Raw genomic sequence first — 6,712 nt, forward strand, 5'->3', positions numbered from 1 at the left:
CACCGGAGTACGTAGATAACGTCTACTCGTCACTGTAGAATTGCCTTAAAGACTCGAGTGAAGACATTATTCTGGCCCCATGCTTTCGAACTCCTGATCCTCCATTCCTTTCTTGCTGCTTCCCTCGGTATGTAGAAGAGTCTCTTCCCTTCCAGGAGGAGCACAAAGTGGAGCATGTATGGACCTCCACGTCTCAGCGGCTCAGGTCTTTTTTCCCTTTTGACCTTGTCTAATTTCCATTGGTAAATTAGGCTAAAATCCGCCAAACATGAGTTGTGGCGTAAGGCCCAAATTGACAAAGCCCATAAGTTTTGCACCTTTGATTGGAAACTCTACCCTAAACTCTTGGGTAGCCTTGCTTATTTCTGGTCCCCTTCCATCAATTGTTTCTTTCTCCAGCTAGGCCCCACGACGGTAACCCCGTTGGACGTTTACGCCATTACTGGTCTGAGTCCTTACGGCGATGATCCTAGTGCCGTCGACTCTTCGGCATGTCCTGATTTGGGAAAAGGTTCTGATCTTTTGTATTCCCGCTTTCTAAAGACCTATGCTTATCGGATTGGAACCAACGAAGATGATGAACACATTGCTTTCCTTCTTTACTGGCTGCCGAAGTTCGTCTTCCAGCATCGGTCGCTTCAAGTTGCTAAGGATTTGAGGGGTTTAGCTTTTCACCTTTCAAAAGCAAGCATATTGCTGTGGGTCGTCTTGCCCTTATACCGAGGCTTGGATCCTTCAAGCATGGGTTAGGCTATACTTTCCGTCTTTGTTCATTGACGACAAAATAATACTCCCTTCAGGTTATAAGGCTGAGCTATATTGTGACACCGTGAATTTTCATGATTCTAGAATTGCCAATAGATCATGGATATCCTTGTTTCTATTGTTAAGTGAAGAATTTAAATAGAACCTTCCAATTGCGAGGCACGGAAAATTGCGAAATAAATTTGTGACCCAGGTTGGAACAAATACGATTGATAGGACATGACATTAGTAATATATACGAGGTTACGGTTGTGTATTAGGATTGAAACAAGTTCTTCGATCTTTCATTTAGCATTGGTCACATATGATGTGACGTTTAGTATTATTTTTAGGGGCCATATGACCTTGGAAAATTAGAGAGCAAATTATAAGTGCAAGTTCTTATAAGGCAGCGATATTAAGGCTACCTAGCTAATTCTAATGACTACCAGACCAAATCTAACTAATTGGGCACTCTATAGTCCTTATGTGGCCGAAAATATGGGGTAGAATAGAAATAAGGCAATTTTGCATGAGACTCATGATGATGCATGCAATAAGATGCTAATAAAACATTGGGATTAACTCAAATAGATCTTCCATTCAAGACAATTGTCTAATATAGGCCTTGAACTTGATTAGTGGCATGCAAATGTGGGAAGACCCTCTTCAGTTTCCGCTCCTCCTCAATTCCTAGGACTGATAATTGGTTGCCGCCCCCATCTGGAAGATAATTCATGCAAGACAATCTCCTAAACTAATCATTTAGCTACCTCTCTCTCTCACTCTCTGTCTCTCCCTTCGTTAGAAGCCTCAGCAGCTCTCTCTCTCTCTCTTCTCCTTCTCACTTTTCTCTCGACCTTACACCTTCCCCTCCCATCTCTCCAAAAAAGAAAAAAAGAAAAAAAGAAAAAGAAAAACTCAGAGCACACCCTTAGAAGCTCTCATCGGCGGGACCGACCACCAAGAGGGAAAGGAGAACTTCTTTAGCACATAACCAGGTAACGGAAGTGAGTAGGGGCTAATTTATGTCATCCTTTGGTTACTCGGTGAGACGGCTGGTTCGGCACAAGGTAGTTTCTAACGGTAGATGGTTGTTTTGGATAGAAGTTTTTCATGCATGTGTGTTGGGGTCTTTGATGGTCCATGCATGTGAAGATCTTGTGTGTTTTTGGCTCAAGGACGGGTATGGTGCATGAATTCGTGAGTTTATAACAGTTTTTTGGAGATTGACTATACTGGACCTCCCAGGCTTGTCGATTTTATAGTGTCGCTTGTGGTGCAATTATGTAGGGGTCTTCTTCATGAAAGTTGCTCCAAATATATTAATCTATAACATATATTTAATTCAATTTTTTTCTGGGCTGGCATAGTTGACACATAAGCCTAATTCTCTACTATAGCTATGTTGCTCAGAATCACGATTCCCGTGACCTCAGTAGCTTCTCAATTTTACATAAAATGTTCTAACTAGAATCATGACGTACTTCCTCCATGAAAGTTGTTGGACACATCCATATGTTGGGACATACTAAAATTTCAGGTTAATTGATGATGTTTGGGCGTCAAAATAGGTTTTCTCTTACAATTAGTGGTTCTCCTCTGCAAGTCTGATTCTAAGCTATTTTGTGTGAGTTGTTACTCTTTATAAAAATAGAACCAAGCTTGACTTCCTCCATAAAAGATGTTTGTTAGGGTATTATTTACAACATATTAAAAATTCAGAATTTTTAAAGCTCATTAAATATTTTTTCAATTAAATTCCCGAAACTATACGATTTTGACTTTTTGTGCCCTTATTATGAATTTTGTCGAATTCAGGGGGAGATGATGGAATTTTGATTCATGGTCTATAGATGATGTGCACTGCATTCATTGTGAGATCTTATTGTGCATCTTAAAGATTATTGTGATGGCGATTACTTGTGGAAATCTAAGATATAGTCTGAACACATAATTTGGAAAGTGAGCCTTATGTTGCATGAAAGTCAACTAGTGATTTGCTATGCTTGTGACTGCGGTGAGAATTGGGTCCATGTGTGATTGTGAATATTATGAGTGCTGGATATATTGATGTAGGGTGATTAATTCAATATGTGGAAGTGTGAGCAGTGTGAAATGAAATGGATATAAAAGATACCCATTGGCCAATGATCCGATGATGCCTCAGGGGACTCAAGATGCTCAAGGCTAGCATCCCCAGGATGTCTTGGAAAATAAATCAAGATGCCCCAGAAGTGTTAGGATGCCTAAGGCCAGTGTCCCTTGGATAACTTGGATAATGAACCGATATGCCTTGGTGTGACATCCACGATTCGGGCTCCAATCGGCCAAGGAAAATGGTCACTGAACTAGTTCTAAGCTCAGCTATAAATTAGCCGTGAACCTCGGCCTGAATAGGGTAGTCGGTCATAAATAGACGTGAAAAGCTCTCACCCATTAAAAAGAATATATGTTTTACATAAACTAAAGCTAAGTCAACCAAGCGAATTTTGGAAGCTAGTAATTAAATGTAAGAGGGTGACTTGTATGCTTATGTGTCCCAAGCAACTATTATTGTTCTTGAAAGATAGAAACTTCAAGAAATATACATGTGTTTCATATGCAATTTTGGAAGCTAGTCCATCAATACAAGGTGTTGATCCACATGCTTAATTGTCTTGGCCATTAATACAAAGAAGACCCCTCTTAGGTTTATTTGTCCCTTAGCCATTAATGAATGGCTTAGGTGTCCCTACAAAATTTAGGGCATCATGACCTTAAAAATAGCATTGGAGGACAAGTAATTAGGCCAATTAGTTACTAAGTGATCTTGCAAGATTCACCTAAGTGCCACCTCATCCAAGTAGGGTCATGATGGTAGGAAGATTCATGCATAAGTGGACCAATAAAAGAGCCACAAGAAGGATTGCAATCATGCTTCTAAGGCCTTGGGCACCACATGAGGCCACATAAGGTGCCACCTCTTGGGTTAGCCGTGCCACCCGAACTCATTTTATTGGGCCACTTGGAAAGGCCATCATTAAGGTTAGCCTATAAACAAGAGGAGTCAACCCCTCATTTTTCACCACCCTCTCCCTATGCACGCCCCTCACCTCTTAGGCCTCCTTGCCTGCATGCCTTCCTTGCTCGATCGTCTTAGGCCAAGCCATTGCTGCGTCGAGTGGTAAGTAAAACCCCTAACTTTTGGCTAGGGTGACGCGTTACATTATTGGATTGAGCATGAGATCACCCATGTTTTCATTACATGTGTAATATAGGTGCTTATTTTGCATGAGTAAGTAGAGTTACTAACTCTAGGCTAGGGTGACGCGATATGTTATCGGATTGAGTATGAGCTTGCCTGTGTTCTATCGTGTGTATGATGTCAAGTGTCTTTTGTATAATTTATTCATGTTTTATTTGTCCATGTGTAAACACAGCATGATTTCGCTTGGTTGTGAGATTGGCATCGAAGCGTGATGGTATGGGCCTTACTTGGTCTTAGTTCGGTATTGAGGTATGCTAACTTCAAGCCTTGTATGGTTTTGGGCCAACACCAACACAAGTTGGCTCAAGCCACGAGTAACATACGCGCTCGGTTCTTCATTTAGATTATTTTTGTTAAGTCATGACCCACACTTGCATGAGCATACCTTTGGGCTTTGTTTGCAATGTCTAACTATCAAAGATAATATTTTAACTTGTGTGAATGCTTGCTTGTGTGGTCACACGAAGAAACTAGCCATCATTGATGGATTTCAGGATGTTGCAGTCATTGATGGATTTCAGGATGATACTACCACCGATGGATTTTAGGGCGATGCCCAGTGAATTCTGGAAGAACTGAAAAATTTCGGTTGATTAATAAATAAATCTCGTATAGTTGACCTTACAACATTCACGTGCATGTGTTATTTGCCCTTGCCTTGACCTTGAAAGTGACATGCATACTTTATAAGCCATTATTTCGGTCTTGAAAATCACGTGCATATTTTATATGCTATTATTTGGTATGTGCATATTTTATATGTCATTGTTTGATCTTGGCTATGTTTTTTTTTTTTTTTTAATAAGTAGTCGAGGATTCTCGCTTGTTTTAGCCAAGGTAAAGCATGTGTTTCGCTATTGATTTGCCACCATCATTTATTTGAAGTTGAGACTTGCATGCTTTGGTTCGATGATGAGGTGCCATCCTAATCACGACTTAGGGGTTTTACTTACTAAGACCTCGTCTCACTCCTTTATCTTTTAAACTTATAGGCATAGAAGTCTTATGCTAGTTTTGGGAGTTGTAGTCACCCTAGAGAAGATAAGAATTCCCTTGGCATATGTAGAAACTTGTAGTGTGATGTAAAAAGAAAAGATGACCCGTAGAGAAAGGGGCTTGTAAATGTACCGTTGTAATATAAAGTAGTGTACTGTGTGATGTATGTCCAGTCTTCCAACTGTTGTTTGTCTAGGGAGTTTGTTTGTTCATGATTCTCATGTGCCTATTAACAAGATAAAAAGAATTGGGACGGCAACAAGCTAGGGATGTCACGAAAGTAACCCTCGCCATTCATGACCTTAGAGATAGAGTTGGAGTCGTTACATCTTGGTATCAAAGTGGGGTTATTACTTGAAGTGATAAGGTGCATTGAGAGTTGTCATGCCTCAATCCACATATAGCCGCGCAACAACCCTCGCTCAACACTACATTCTCTTTTGGTCATTCGATTGCGACATCCCAGGAGGCATTGTCGACCAAAATCATAATAACATTAAAATGCACAAGCGGAAATATAAGCAAATCTTCAATCATCAAACAACAGTGATTGTTAAAACATAGTCATCATCTCATACATAGTGAGTTCAAAATAAAACAACCAGCTTCACATGTCTGACACGCCTAACCGCTTTGCCATGACCTCCTCTAATAAGGGCTTGGGGGTATACCTACGCCTCTAAGACTATGAGGGTGGTTCAACAAGTGCTAACACCCCACGTCTACCAAAGCCCCAATGGCCTCTGGGGTCCAAACCTCCCACGTGGTAACCAGCGCAAGGTCAATCTCGAGGTCAGACACCTCTCCATCGGGAATGTCCCCATCCTTGGCATGCTAGCTAATGCTGCCCCCAGATCCTCCAGCACTCAGCGGGCGGTTGAAGCCGCAGATGGGATTGTGGCACTTGCTGCGTATCGAAAAGTACCAGGCCATGAATTGGTGTGGCACGAGATTATACAAACCCTCATTGACCCAAATGGTCTTGACAAAACGTGAATATTGTGCATTGGCTGTTCCTACTGTCGGGTACTCTGTCACCTCCTGACTATGCTCAATAGGGAGGCCAAAACAAATCTAATGGAATGGTTAAGCCATTCTTAGGGCCTGAAAACATTTCAACAAACAAATATAAAATAAACTCAATGAGTGAAGTTCCTAGACCTCGCGTAGGGAAGTTGTTCACCTCGAGAGCCCCCTAAATGTGCAATTGTCTATCGACGGCGAAACATGGCAACGCTCCTCATGCTTTACTCTCATCGATCTCATAACAACAAATCTATTATCCAAAGCCATCAATATAGACACATAGGCAATTCCATAACACAGTCTATGCTCTTGAGCCAAACATATGAATGCACATTATGGTTCAAATCATGCGCTCATGCCATGCAATGATCCGAACTCGACGCATACGAATCTCATGCACTTTCCACATGTGACGTCTCAAGAATCGCATGGCTTTTTATACTACCATGCAACCCTCGAGACCATATTTTCAAATTATTACGGCCACCTAGGACCTAATAAACCCAAAGGTTTGCAAATCATCCGGCTTAATAGGGTATCGTCTCGCCACATTGAGCACGACATCCCGTTGACTTGGGGGCATTCCTGTAAGGAGTTTCGTTCCGAAATCCATCTACGAATGGCATCCTGTTGACTTAGGGGCATCTAAACTTAATAAGGTATTGTCTTGCGTAGAACGCTCAGGATGGGTTCACA

This window comes from Eucalyptus grandis, chromosome 7 (genome assembly GCF_016545825.1).
Source record: "Eucalyptus grandis isolate ANBG69807.140 chromosome 7, ASM1654582v1, whole genome shotgun sequence".
Taxonomy (NCBI): Eukaryota; Viridiplantae; Streptophyta; class Magnoliopsida; order Myrtales; family Myrtaceae; genus Eucalyptus; species Eucalyptus grandis.